This window comes from Hyperolius riggenbachi, chromosome 11 (assembly GCF_040937935.1).
Source record: "Hyperolius riggenbachi isolate aHypRig1 chromosome 11, aHypRig1.pri, whole genome shotgun sequence".
Taxonomy (NCBI): Eukaryota; Metazoa; Chordata; class Amphibia; order Anura; family Hyperoliidae; genus Hyperolius; species Hyperolius riggenbachi.
In genome coordinates, this window is record NC_090656.1 from 24,930,855 (window position 1) to 24,946,279 (window position 15,425).

At 46.2% G+C, this 15,425-nt stretch overlaps 1 protein-coding gene across 2 annotated transcripts in view; it reads right to left on the bottom strand.

Annotated features, from left to right (window-relative positions):
- PLEKHF1 (pleckstrin homology and FYVE domain containing 1) overlaps positions 1-1,928 on the bottom strand; it is a 30,314-nt gene extending 28,386 nt beyond the window's left edge. For both annotated transcript variants that reach the window (XM_068261789.1, XM_068261788.1), the window contains exon 1: positions 1,624-1,928. The gene's annotated coding sequence lies outside the window, so the exon portion shown is untranslated. The remainder of the gene's footprint in view (positions 1-1,623) is intronic.
- Between the last annotated feature and the right edge of the window lie 13,497 nt (positions 1,929-15,425).

The following is a 15,425-nucleotide window of genomic DNA, read 5'->3' on the forward strand; positions in this document are numbered from 1 at the left end:
ATCTGTTTCTCATCTGACGACTTTAGACACATATGAAAATTCACATAACATCCTAGTGGACATAGACCCTGAGGGAGGGCCCCTCTGCAGTCGCAACCTCTGCATCCCTACTGCTACTACAGTGAGAGAGAGTCTCATGCTGGGTACACACAAGTTACAAATGTCTATCAGAGACGAGAGACCAAAAAAAAAGGCAGTGACAGTTTGTCGCCAGGTCCCTCTGTGCAACAGCCGCACACACGGCGCACAGAGGGACAGAGATGCGGCGGAAGCTGTCGCCAAAGGTTCCTCCCCCCTGCCAGAAGCTCCATACATTGTGCATGGGGTTGCTGTTGCTGGTCCGCATACACACACGGTACGCGTGGCGGACTAGCGACAGTTGCGGCGACAGCTGTTGCCGGCGATTGGCCACGCCAATCGCCTGGCGACAGCTCTGAGTAACGACGGTTCGGGGTGCGCGCCTTATGGCCCATACTCACGGGCAACTTTTTTGCATGTCGCAAGCACACGGGAGCGTGCTTGCGACATGCTGGCGACAGCTAGTAGCCAGGTCCCTCCGCATACACACGGCGGAGGGACCTGGCAAGTGGTGCGACGGAAGCTGTCGCCGTTGTCCCTCCCCCCGCCGGAAGCGCCGTTTATTTACTATCATGTTGCTGTCGCTAGTCCGCGTACTCACGCGGACTAGCGACAGTTGCGGCGGAGGTGCGGCGGCGACTGTTGCCATGCGATTGAAACTTTCAATCGCATTGCGACATGAGCGACGGGCGACAGTTCGGGGTGCGCGCGCGTGCAACGGCCCATACTCACGGGCGACCTGTCGCCGCAACACGCGCGCGCCGCGTGTTGAGGCGACAAAAGTCCCTCGTGAGTATGGGCCATTATACACACGGGCAACCTGTCGCCGCAACGCGCGCGTGCCACGTGGTTGCGGCGACAGTTGTAGCCCGTGTGTATGTACCATCAGTCTCCACTAACAGGATGATGATCTACACAAGACAAGACAAATAACATTTTATATCATGTTTTTTTTTTTCTGGCAAACTCAAAGCACCAGAGCTGCAGCCACTAGGGTGCGCTCTATAGGCAGTAGCAGGGTTAAGGAGACTTGCCTAAGATCTCCTTACTGAACAGGAAGAGCTGAGATTCAAACCCAGGAGGCAGAACTCTTAACCATTACACCATCCATCCACACATTTGTTTCTGGAATCTGACTATTTGTAAAAGAACAAAAACAATATAAACACTGACGTGCAGATGTAACTAAATAGACCAAAACATTAAAACTGAAAAACTTCCATTCCCTTGAAATGAAAAACTTTCGCTTGACTTTCCGTAATGTTTAAACGGGTCTTGGGAACATTTGGCTGAGCCAGCAAATTGTAAAATAATTGCTTCCTATCCTATCACATCTACAAGCTTTTTAAAACAGTGTTTCCATTTAATGACTGTCCTGCAAATGATTCCAGCAGGGAGAGAATAGAGCCTGGATTCTGCCTGCGAAAACCTTGAGATGTGGACAAAAAAATACAATTACGTTTCCAGAGGCGACAGAAAAGTTTTCAACTTGTTCGAAAAGTTTCAGGAAGTTTTGAAACAAAAAAGTGCCTTTTCTCCACTTACCAAGCAGCAGAGTTCAGCTCCTTTGTGCGCTTTCCTGTAATCAGAGGAATTCTGTTCAGTCTTCCTCCGATGTCACATTCCACAGGGGTGAAGCCTGTTGTTTTTGTATTTTAAATATAAAGTTATTAATCCCAGTGGCAGTTTGGAGGGCTGGACAAGAGGCTCCCCCCAAAAAAGAACCCTTCCAGATGTTGCAGTGACCCCAGTGATGAGGTTTCTGTAGGATGTGGCTGGAGATCTGTGCACAGATTACTCTCTGCTCTGTCTTTATATAATACAGGGCTGACACATGCCTGCCTCTCATTCCTCCCTCCACCCATAGAGAATAGACTCTCTGCTCCGCCCCCTGTCAGGAGAGAGGCCCCGCCCATCAGGCATTGTGACATGGGCTGATGTGTATAAGCTGCCATCCTGGTCACACCCACACACAGAGTGACTGCTGTCATCATGTGCAAGTCACAGATGTTATGTCACTTTGTCAAACTGTGAAAAAACCGCATATTCCCCAGCCACAAATCATAGTGGACTGATTGCATTTGCCTATTTATAGTTTAGAGAGCAATATGATATATGTGTTGTTGATATAATAGAAGCTGAATAGATCACACCATTATTATTATTATTATTATAATAATACTGTATATTTATACAGAATTGCACCTTACAGAGCACATTGGGCTCGATTCACTAAAGGGTGCTAAGTGCACTTTTAGCATAGCAGTGAAAAGCCACTTTGCACGTGCTAACATGCTTTGCACGTGCTAGGGTGCTAAGTAGTTTGCACTTGCAAAGCTTTTAGGCGTGATAACTAGGCATGATAACTGAGTTATCACGCTTTTGTGAATCAAGCCCATAGTCATGTCACTGGCTGTCCTCAGAGGTGCTTCACACTAGGGGCTTGATTCACAAAATGGTGCTAATTGTTAGCATGGCTTTTTCGTGCGTATTAGTGCATTTTCGCAATGCCGCAATAATCTACGAAGGCTGATTTTTATGCTGGTTTCTTGTTGAAAACAGTACTTATTATTTTTTTTTTGTTTTTTTATATAACACATAGTACAAAAAAAAAACACAACAAGAACACCCCATTCCCGCCCTCCCCCCATACAGTCCCCCAAGTCCTTGGGTGTCAACCCATTATGCATAAGAATCAAGTGAAAAGTAGCAGTAGACTAAGGAAAAAGGATACATAATATTGTAACAACAGAGCAAGTAGTGAATAACAGTTAGGGCCCTTTTCCACTAGCAATCGCTAGCCTTCACGCTAAGCGCTAACGATTGCGATTCCTAACATTTCCCGGCGATTGCGATCTCGATCTTGCTATGCAATGCACTGCATAGCAAAATCGCGGCAAAAATCGCTCCGGGGCGCGATTGCATTTGAGTAAAAAACGAATGTCGGTAGTGGAAATTACCTACCGCAATTCCTATGTTAAAATGTAAACCGTACCGATTTAAAAATCACTAGCAATTTGCGATTTTGCGATTCAGCATCGCAATCGCCGCCAGTGGAAAAGGGCACTAAGAGGTACATATATGATCAGGGCAGTTTCAAGGCTAAATTGCACGCAGGGTGAGGGTGTAAAAATTGCTCCCCCTTCCACTCCCGTGGACTCTTGAACCCTTACTCTTTAGGGACAGTCACACAGCTACAGGTCACAAGTAGATCTGCCTAATTACTGGTGACCAGCCTCTCATCCAAGAGGAAGCAGGGACCAGGAAACACACAGGCGAAGAGAGCCCAGAAAGCCGACTCCTCCATGGGCACCGCCCACTGACAGCCTGCAGTACCGCTACAGGACATCAGGTGTCATCACGTGGTGGTGAGGTGATGATGACTTGACGTCTGACGCAGGCAGCCCAGGAGGAGTCAAGGAAGCTGATCGAGCTGGTAAACTTTATCTTCCATTTGGCTGCACCAGCTCCCTAACAGTTATGTCCTTCCGCCTGCACCCCCCTTCTTCTACTTGCTGGTCTGCGCCCAGGGCGGTCGCCCTGTCGCACTGCCCAAGAAATGGCCCTGTATATGATGATCACATGAATTTTAAATTTAGACAATGGGTCCAAATTTTAGATCCTTTTGGATCTCCTATTTTCATAGATGCTTTTATATACTGGGAGGTCAGCATGAACAGATTGGATGAGGTCAGGCTCAAGTGGTGCACTTGTGTTCCTTCACTTCAAGGCAATTTGCCTTCTAGCATAGAATAAAAGTAATCTTGCTAGAAATAGCTTTCGCAGAGGAAGTGAGTTGGTGCCAAACACATTAAACAGCTTACTTTTCGAGGTGGAAGGGATAGGGATGCCTACCATTTCAGCAACAAGGTCATATACCTTTTCCCAGTAGGTACGGATCGCAGGGCATAGCCCAGGGGTGTCAAACTCAAATACAAAGTGGGCCGAAATTGAGCTCTGGGACCAAGTCGATGGCCAACCTCAATTTCTAGTGGCCCCACTCCCTCCCTTATAAAGTTTCTTGGTGTCTAACGGCTCCCCACCCTCCCCTATATAGTTCCCTGGTGTTTAGTGGTCCTCCCTCCCTCATGTACTGTATACGGTTTAGTAGTCCCTCTCCCCTATACAGTTTCCTGGTGTCTAGTGCCCCCCTTCCCTCTCCTATACAGTTCCCTGGTATCTAGTGCTGTTCCCCTCCCCATATGGCTTCCCTGGTAATCTAGGCCTTACCCTCCAATATATCTCTGGTGGTCTAGAGTAGGCCAAACATAATGCAATGTGGGGAAACCACCTGAGGGCCAAATCTGATGGCTTTGATTTGGCCCACGGGCCGGAGTTTGACATGTATGGCATAGCCAAAAGATTTGGAAGAAGCGAGCATTTGAACCGCCACATCTCCAGCATCTGTCCTGACGGACAGAGCTAATTTTGGAAAGTTTATAAGGAGTAAGATAAGTCTGATACAGGTATTTAAGCACAGACAATTTATGGCGGGCGGCTATTGGGGTGCACATAAAGAAGGAGACAGCCTCCGACCATTCCACCTCAGTCATGTCTGCAATATCTTTTTTCCACACTAAATATGGTTTCTCAAAAACACAGATTTATTCGCATCAATAAGGAGATTGTAGATGAGGGAGATAAGTTCAGATTGGCCAGACTGACTCAGAAGATCTTCTATCGGGTAGGAGAGCATAACCAACCTTTGAGAACAAAATTGGTAAGCATGGCGTAGTTAAAGGTACCTAAAACACATTGAGTTTGGCAGAGAGCACTGGCTCTTAAAGAGACACTGAGGCGGAGAAAAAAATGATATAATGAATTGGTTAATTACTAGAACATTAGTAGCAAAGAAAATATTCTCATACTTTTATTTTCAGTTATATAGTGCTTGATTCACTAACCGGCGCTAAGCCGGTTAGTTAGCCCTATCACTTAATGGGCGCAAACCACGGCACTAAGTAGTTTGCGCCCACACATCACTCTCAGTCCCACTCAGTGCGCGCGCAGCGTGGCTGGCCGGTATTAGTGTGCGGTGCGACGACAACGTCGCAACTGCTGCCCCTTAAACGTTGCACCCGGTGAGACGAAAACGGCGCATCGGGTGCCCGCTGAAGCAGCACATCAATGCGCCGCTTCGGGGGCACCCGATGCGGCGTTTTCGTCGCACCGGGTGCCACGTTTAAGGGGCATCGGTTGCGACGTTGTCCACCGCGCACTATTACCCGCCAGCCGCGCTGCGCGCGCACTGGGCAGGGTTGTGCGCGAAGTAGCTCTGCGCGGCCGTTAGTGCGTGCAGAGCTACTTAAGAGGCACTAAGAGGCTTTTCAATCCGTTAGTGAATCAAGCCCATATATTTTTTATAACATTGCATCATTCTCTAATATTTGCAGTTTACACACTACTCAGCGTTCTAATGGCCCATACTCACGGGGGACTTTTGTCGCCTCAACACGCGGCGCGCGCGTGTTGCGGCGACAGGTCGCCCGTGAGTATGGGCCGTTGCACGCGCGCGCACCCCGAACTGTCGCCCGTCGCTCTTGTCGCCATGCGATTGAAAGTTTTAATCGCATGGCAACAGTCGCCGCCGCACCTCCGCCGCAACTGTCGCTAGTCCGCGTGAGTACGCGGACTAGCGACAGCAACCTCCATAGAGGTAAATGGAGCTTCCGGCGGGGGGAGGAGGAACGTCGGCGACAGCTTCCGTCTCGCCGCTGGTCCCTCTTCCGCGTGTGTACGCGGAGGGACCTGGAGAGAAGCTGTCTCCGGCCTGTCGCTAGCACGCTCACGTGTGCTGGCGACAGGCCACTTCTGCAGCCCGTGAGTACGGGCCATTAATGTTTTTACAGAGCAGTCTTGTGAGCTATTGACCTGTCCACTGAAAAGAAAATACAGTGACAGACAGTTGAGATAACAAGTTTCAGAAGAAAGAGCTCTCTGCGACTTTGAAAGTCATGGAGCTCAATGGCTTTTTTGCATAGATAACAACTGGAGTTTCTTAACTCTTCCTGTACTGGAAACATTATTAAACTTATGTCTCTGCTCCTAATGTTTTATTTCTTAGCTGTACTACACATACACATCATTATATCATACTTTTTTTTCGCTTCATTGTCTGTTTAAGAGTGTTAAATTGTTTAATCTCCTCCATCAGTTATGTCTCTAAGTTTTTCTATACCCTTTTCCACCCAAATAGATGGGTTGGGAACAGATAGGAACTCCCTAAGCTTTATGTTATTCCACAAGGGAGTAAAGGGGGATCGTTGATTTGTATCTGAGAGGAAGGCTCCTGCTTCATCCCATATAGTAACAGAAGTGGAGGCTAATGCTAATGGTGAACCAATAACTGCTGCCTCTAAGGCTGAAGCCGGGTTATATAAGGACTGTTCAAACCACCGGTAGACCATGGGTAGAATAGCTGCCTAGTAGTAGAACCTCTAGTGTGAAAACGGCCTGATATCTTCAGTGTTGTCCCAAAGAAAAGATATAATAAAATATTTACTAAAATGTGAGAGGTGTACTCACTCTTGTGAGATACTGCAGGCAGAGCTGGGACAAGGTCCTCCAGCACCCAAGGCTGAGAAACCAAAGTGCACCTCTCCCACCCCAGCCGTCACACTGATTGCTATTAGACTAAGAGGTGCCCCAGGACCCTCAACCCCCCCAACACCTTAATCTCTAGTTGTCTGGCTTGCAGTCACTGCCATGCATCCATTTTTCTTATTTCTTTCTGCTTCAAACACAATAGGGGAATGATAGCTGAGTGAGTTGTGCGCCCCCTACTACACTGAGCCCTGAGGCTGGAGCCTCTCTTGCCTCGGCCCTGCGCCCCCTCCTACACTGCGCCCTGAGGCTGTAGCCTCTCTAGCCTCTGCCTCAGTCCGGCCCTGCGCCCCCTCCTACACTGCGCCCTGAGGCTGGAGCCTCTCTCACCTCTGCCTCGGCCCGGCCCTGACTGTAGGTATGTATTAACCTCCTGAGCGTTACACCGCTCAGGAGTTTTGCATTAACAGTTCCCCCTCACTAATTTATTAGTTTAAATATGTCCATTACATGCTAGATAGTATTGTCTGCCGGCACCTCCGGACCCCCCCCCCCCCCCCCCCCCATTGCCTGCTGGATACATTACCCTGTCTGGATCCCGCGATAGGTGCAGCCTCTCAGCTTCAGTCTTCACTATGGTGTGGATCGTACATGATGTCACGTGCAGTCCTGATCCTCCCCATAGTGAGGACTGGAGCTGAGCGGGAGGCTGCTCGATCGCTGGATCCCGGCGTGGTAATGTATCTAGCGGGCAATTGGGGGGAGGGGGGATTGCGGCCAATCAGGGGGGTGTCGGCAGACAATAATAGCTAGCGTAGTGCTAGCTAGTATCTAATGGACACAATTAAACACATAGATTAATTCCGGTGGGTCCCGATCGGTAGCAAAATCTCTGCAGCGGCATGCCTGACACAGTGTCAGGCATACCGCTAAGGAGGTTATAACTGAAATTAATTTTTCACTTCGGACAAAAATGTGTAAAAAAAGCGCATAGTATAATGGAACCCTGAGACACAGCAGTGTGGTGGTAATGTTGTACACCTTCTACGTACACATGCTAGATGGCTGATCGCTCCCACGCCATCCTACTGCGCCACCTGGATCGTCCGCAATTCCCCCCAGAAAGGCCTCCGGTCTGGGGTGTACTGCGAGTGTGCGGCCACGGGCGCCCCCATTGCCGGGAGCGTTTCACCCCTGGCAGTACTACTGCACATGTACAGAATCCTCCCGACGGGGGAGTTTTCCTGGGCGAATTGCAGCCGATCCAGGAGACGGAGGAGGACGGCTTGGGATTTTTTTTTCTCGCACCGTCTCAGGTACCCTTTAAACACTTCCCCTCCCCCCGGACGAGTAACTACGCCCCTGCAAAATGCCACAACTCTGTGCAGGGGCGTAGCTACTATGTCCCTCCCTGCCGCGCCCGCTCACCCCCCGCGCTCGTTACAAGGGCCGATTTTTACAGCGATTTTGCAATGCAAGTGCATTGCGCACGCAAAATCGCAGTCGTGTGTAAAGATTAGTGACAAGGCGCAATCGCTAGTGTTTAGCAATTGCAATTACTAGTGGAAAAGAGCCCTATGAGCACTTTTCTGAGCGCTTTTTGGCCTCCGGAGCTTTCTGAGAGCTTTTTAAAATACACTCCCATTGACTTCGCATGACTTCACCGCGATCACGGTTTTACCACTATTTAGTCAATGGGAGTGTTTTTTAGCTCTCAGAAAGCTCTGGAGGCCAAAAAGCGCTTAGAAAAGCACTTATAGTGCGTCTGAGCCCTATGTGAGGAGACATAGAATGGCGTAGTGTGTACAAGGCCTTATGCATTAAAGACTGGCCAAGGAACAGGCAAAGGAAGTCATTGAATATATTGTGTAATACTGAGCCAGGCAGCTTATGAAGCAACTGTAAGGCCACTGCTGATAAACCCAGAATTTCACGTGCTTTTTCTGTACAGATAAGCAAGTTACGTAACCGTTTCTGCCTGCAGTAAAGTAAGGCAAGGGTGTTTCATAACGTTTTCCTCATCTGTGGAGATTACCGCACCCTACGGCAAGAAAAGCTGTTCTTCTTTTAGATATGGAAGAGATTGTCAAAAAGCATCCAGTGACTTGTCTTCCTCAGACATCTTCTTGTGCTCTACAAGAGATCTCCATACTAATAATGTCTTCAGATGAAGGTAATACCCAGATAGTTGAATGCACCGATTGTTCGGTTAAAACACAATTACAGTCTGGCAAAACATTTAATCCAAACGTGTTTTGTTTTATTGCCTATACAGTTAACCTACTTTATTTTGTCCCAAAGTAATGTCATCAGTGTAAAAAAAAAAATCCCCCCAGCACAAACTATATCAGAGAGCTGTCATTACCATGAGATGTATTCTGCTTACAGTCACACAGAATCCTGAATGATATAAAAAAAACTACTATAGTAAAATATCCTCTCTACTACAGCAAGGTAGTCTCACTATTAGAACTTCTATAAAACGATTATTTGCTGAAGAGTTACTGGAAACGTTAATATACGGTGACCATACGTCTCGCTTTACCCGGGACACGTCCCGCCTTCGGGGGGGGGCGCAGTCCCAGGCTGCATGAGGTCCCGGGAAACGTCCCACTTTTAGCAGTGGGACGTCCCAGCCTCGGGACTCTGGCCACCGTACTGATAGCCGCAGCGTCTCATAGATGCTGCGTAAGTTCATTCCCCGCAGCCCAGCTCCAGCAACCTGCATTGTCCACCTCCGGCAGGCACAGACGGAGCAGGGCTACGGGAAGATGGCGTCCGGAGGCGGAGCTCTGTACTGGAGACTATTTGTGTCTCCAGTACAGGGCTCCGCCTCCGGACGCCATCTTGCCGTAGCCCTGCTCTGCCTGAGTGCCTGTGAGCCCGGGGAGCTGCACACACACCAGAGGCCGGCTGCGTGAGGGGACTTATGTCAGGTAAGTAAATGATTTTTTTTCCAGGTGAAATGTGCCCACATTGCGTTTATTTTGTGCTGACATGTTTGCCACCATTGTGTTTAATTTGTGCTGACATGTTTGCCCCATTGCATTTATTTTGAGCTGATATGTTTCCCGCAATGCGTTTATTTTGTACTGACATGTTTGCCCCATTGTGTTTATTTTGTACTGACATGTTTGCCCCCATTGGGTTTAGTTTGTGCTGAAATGTTGCCCGCAATGCATTCATTTTGTGCTGACATGTTGCCCACAATGCGTTTATTTTGTGCTGACATGTTGCCCACAATGCGTTTATTTTGTGCTGACATGTTGCCCGCAATGCGTTTATTTTGTGCTGACATGTTGCCCGCAATGCGTTTATTTTGTGCTGACATGTTGCCCGCAATGCGTTTATTTGGTGCTGACATGTTGCCCACAATGAGTTTATTTTGTACTGACATGTTGCCCGCAATGCGTTTATTTTGTGCTGACATGTTGCCCGCAATGCGTTTATTTTGTGCTGACGTTTTTGCCCCCATTGTGTTTATTTTGTACTGACATGTTTGCCCCCATTACGTTTATTTTGTGCTGATATGTTGCCCGCAATGCGTTTATTTTGTGCTGAAATGTTGCCCACAATGCGTTTATTTTGTGCTGATATGTTGCCCGCAATGCGTTTATTTTGTGCTGATATGTTGCCCGCAATGCGTTTATTTTGTGCTGAAATGTTGCCCACAATGCGTTTATTTTGTGCTGACATGTTTTCCCCCATTGCGTTTATTTTGTGCTGACATGTTGCCCGCAATGCGTTTATTTTGTGCTGAAATGTTGCCCGCAATGCGTTTATTTTGTGCTGAAATGTTGCCCGCAATGCATTTATTTTGTACTGACATGTTGCCCCGCAATATGTTTATTTTGTGCTGACATGTTGCCCGCAATACGTTTACTTTGTGCTGACATGTTGCCCATTGTGTTTATTTTCTGGTGTCTGGGGTAACTGTTGCTGCATTTATTATTTAATGGTCATAGTTGGCTATGTTTGCTGCTTTGGGGTTACGGTATACTATTAAATAGCATCACACAGTTTCTGCACACCCATGATGCGAATCCTCGTTTGACCACATCATGGTGTAAACACTGCTTTCTTATGCCTCGCTGTTACATCATTACGTTAGCTCCGCCCATAGAATGTCATGGCCACACCCATTTTTCGCCACCACATTTTTCGGCATGACGATACCCCCCCCCCCCCCACCCTGTCCCAGGTTGAGCCTACAAAAATCTGGTCACTGTAGTTAATAGAGTGTGTTTCCCTTTTCTCAGAAGCTCATCAGTTACATGCTTACATTCCACAATTGCATGAATTATATGGAGGCTGCCTGCTGATCTATTTGGCTGTGGTAGTGAGTAGTGACTGAATCACACCAGAAACAAGCATGCAGCTAATCTTGTCAGATCTGACAAAAATGTCAGAAACCCCTGATCTGCTGCATGCTTGTTCAGGGTCTGTGGCTAAAACTATTAGGGCTCGTTTACACTATAGAGAATCCGCATGCGTTGTCCGCATGCGGATTCGCACAGCCAATACAAGTGGATGGGCCTGTTTCCACTTGTCAGTTTTGCTGTGCGTTTTTCTGTGCAGGATTTTTCTGCACGGCAGAGCCCTCAGAAGTCGCCTGCGCTGCGTGTGGAATGCAGGCGAATCGCACACAATGTATTTAATAGGGGAATCGCATGCGTTTTCCCCATGCGGTTTTTGCCGCGAATTCGCATAGGTACCAATGTAAATGCACACAGGCAGTGACATGGTTAAAATCGCATATACCCTCACCTATGCGAATTCACATGCGAATTTGCGGCAAAAAACGCTTGCGGAATCGCACCCGCATGCGATTTCGTCAGCGGTGGAATCCAGGTGATTCCGCACCGCAATAGTGGAAACGAGCCCTTAGGCTGTATGCACAGTGGGATGTTGCGTTTTAATGTGACGCTAAAGTCGCAACACGTCTGCGTTTAGAGGTAACGCAATGCATGCAGTGAGTTACCATAATGCAACATTTTCGACGCGACGGTAACGTTGCACTGTGAACGTCCCATAGGATTATCATTGCAGTGCGATAAGCTGCGTTATAAGACTATATAACACAGCTCTGCAACGTGCCACTGTGAATGCGACCTTAGAGATAGAGGGTCAGGATGCCAGGCAACTGGTATTGCTTAAAATAAAATAAATATGGCGGCCCCCATACCCCTCACACTTGAGTTGTTTTTTAACCACTTCACCTCAAAGGGTTTTTCCCTTTAAAAAAACAGAGCAGTTTTCACCTGTCAGCGCTCCTTCCATTCATTTGCCTATAACTTTATCACTACTTATCACAACAAAACAATCTATATCTTGTTTTTTTCGCCACTGATTAAGCTTTCTTTGGGGGGTACTTTTTGCTAAGAATTATTTTAGTGTAACTCCGTTTTAATGGGAATAGTAAGAAAAAAATTGGAAAAAAATTCATTATTTCTCAGTTTTCGGCCATTATAGTTTTAAAATAATACATGCTAATGTAATTAAAACTCACACATTTTATTTGCCCATTTGTCCCGGTTATTGCAACGTTAAAATTTTTCCCTAGTACAATGTATGGCGCCAATATTTTATTTGGAAATAAAGATGCATTTTTTTTCAGTTTTGCGTCTATCCCTAATTACAAGCCCATAATTTATAAAGTAATTGTAATTTACCCTCTTTACATATATATTAAAAAAGTTCAGTCCCTAAGGTAACTATTTATGTATATTTCTTTTTGTAATTTTTTTTTCAAAAACAAAAATACATTTGGTAACTTTAGGGGAGTGTGGGAGTTCAGGGGTTAATTTAAAAATGAAAAACAAGGTAACTAGGGATCATTTACTGAGAAAAGAAAAAGGGGATGTCATTTTACAATTTGGCCACAAGAGGTCCTCAGTTGTGAATTCAGCTTGCTTACTATTAGTACGGAAACGGAAGGACTGCGTGGACGGGTTTTGTGAATAGCAGACCCCCCTGCTGTCATTCACAGGGGGACTTAGATTAATGATGGGGAACTGTGTTCCCATTCATTAATCTAGCGGCTAATGATCGGCGGATTTTTCCTGTAGTTGCAAAAGTTATTTCTGCCAAAGGAGGTTAAACCAGTTATTGACTCCAAGGGTTCACATACCTTTTCCACCTGCACTCAGGGGTGTAGCAATAGGGGTTGCAAAGGTAGCGACCGCATCGGGGCCCTTGGGCCAGAGGGGCCCCGAAGGGCCCTCCCTCAACTACAGTATTAGCTCTGTATTGGTCCTGTGCTCTTAATAATCACTTCTATAGATACTTTGAATAGTGGTAATCAATAACAAACTGCTCCCCACCCCCTTCCTGCACCTCTGACACTGTAGTTGCCAACTTGCCATTGGCAGGTTTTGGTGCGCCGTATCAATTGTTATGTATAGAGTGCTTGGGGGGCCCCATTGTAAAACTTGCATCGGGGCCCATGGCTCCTTAGCTACGCCACTGCCTGCACTGTAAATGTTTACATGGTGTGTTCAATAAAAACATGGAAACATTTAATTATTTATGTGGTATTAGTTTAAGCAGGCTGTGATTGTCTATTGTTGTGACTTAGATGAAAGAGTAAAGGTGCGTACACACATGCGACTATAGTCGTTTGAAACAATCGTTACCCGATCGTTTCAGACGACGATCGTTTAAAAAAAAGCAACCAACGACCATTAAGTCTAACGATGGACGAGCTAGATCGTTAAAAACGAACGATCTAGCTTGGCGGATTTTTTCCAACGACGATCCTTTGCAAAAGTAGTACATCGTTGGAAACGGTCGTTCGTACTAGGCTTGACATGTGCATTTCGCTATATCTCCATGGAACTTCTCATTTTTATGCGCAAGCGCAATGGTTACTTTATGTGATGTAACGTTCGTTCTAACGATCAGATCGTTACACACTTTTAAAAACTAACTTTACTTAGGTCGTTCTTTCATCAATTAAAAGTTCGTTCGTCGTTCACAACGAACGATCGTTGTCGCATGTGTGTACGTAGCATAACAGTGTTTCTGCAACACTGAGCAATGTTTAGAGGAGTGTGCAAGGGCTCAAAACATACATTAGCAAAAAAATCAGAAAAAGAAAGCCCATCAAAATAGCACCACTCAGTTGAGGTAATATAACATTTATTCGAAATATATATATCTGACTAATACAAAATATATGGCATCTTTGAGTTTCAAAGGTAAAAACAATTAAAACCGACCGTGTGGTCGTATATGGTAACAGCTGCATACAATCATGTCCTAATAAATGATCAAATCAGGGGTAAAAACCACCATATAAATATAATCACAAATAGGGCAAAAATATGCCTATATAATCGCCTCAGTGTGCATCTATTCAGAGCACACACAAGGTTGAACCCGGGTTCAGCAAATATGACACATAAATATATACATACACATACAATATAGTGAGAAAATGCAAGTGGAGAGATATAACACGGAACCAATGCCAATGAGTAAAGATATGAGTAGTGTGCAAACCAGCAAAAGGAGGCAAGGACAGTGCAGCTGAAAAATGAAGAGGAGTCCCTTCAAGACCCGCAAGCTCCGCGGGCGTCACTCCGCTTTGGAAGGAGAGTCACGGTATCCCTCTCCTCTCCTTCCAAAGCGGATGCGTAAAAGGGGGCCTGGAGCAACACAAATACCCATAAAGGCAACCGCAACAATTGCTTACAGGTAACAACGTTAACTAAAATGTTTTAAAATGATGGCAAAATGTAATTTCCCCTCTGCTCTTCGGAAGCCGGCGGCATTTCTACAACTTCTGCTTTTTTCCTGTTTCTAAGAATCATAAAACAGACAAGTAAATGGCTCTGGCAATACACCCATCATTGTGACATTCTTCATTGACGGAGTCCGCCGCATGTACCTGCTTTTCCGGAGAGTCACAGCGCTATTCCATGTATCTGAAATTGTCACTCTGACCTCTCTCTTACCTCGGTAAACAATACAGACCCGCTTCTGGACAGTTTCATGAATGCATTTCCCAGAGCATGATTAAAAATGAATTAGGCCTGCAACCCACTACAAATCGCTATCGCTAATCGCAATCGCTAGCGTTTTGAAAGCGATTTCATGAGCGTTTTCTGGCGATTTGGGTAGCGATTTTAAAAAGTGTAAGCGTTTGCCAGCGATTGTGTAGCGATTAGCGTTTTTAACTCTGATTGGTCCTTTCAATTAATTTTAATTTTTTTGCAGTGTGCAGTACGTTCAAAACGCTAGCAAAATCGCTCTGCGCAGGTTTTGATGAGCCAGCGTTTATATACTTTACATTGCAGAAACGCTAACGCTAAACGCAAAAAAGTTGCATGTCCTGCGTTTTGCAATTTGGTAATCGCAATCGCTCCAGTGGAATTCATTAACATTAGCTGAGCGTTTAGCCAAATCGCTGACTGTTTGAATCGCTCCCTAAATGTTCAGAAAATCGCTCTAGTGGGTTCCAGCCTTCACACATAACATAAATGTTGCATTTTATTTTTGACAAATAAATTAGGAAATACTTGTGCAAATTTACAGATTCCCATCTCCTCCTCTCTGACCTCCAGATGCCTGCTCACTCCCAGTCAGTCTGTATTGCTCCCTGTTTAGCAACATGATTGCTCTGTCAATTGATGACTTAAAGGATACCCGAAGTCACATGTGACATGAGATAGAAATGTGTAAGGCTCAGTTTACATTGAGGAACTTTAGCTTACGTTCCGCTCCGAAGAGCGGAACGCAGCAGCGGCAGCAATGCTTTCCCGATGGGAAAGTTCACATTGTTCCGTTCCGCTCCATTCCGT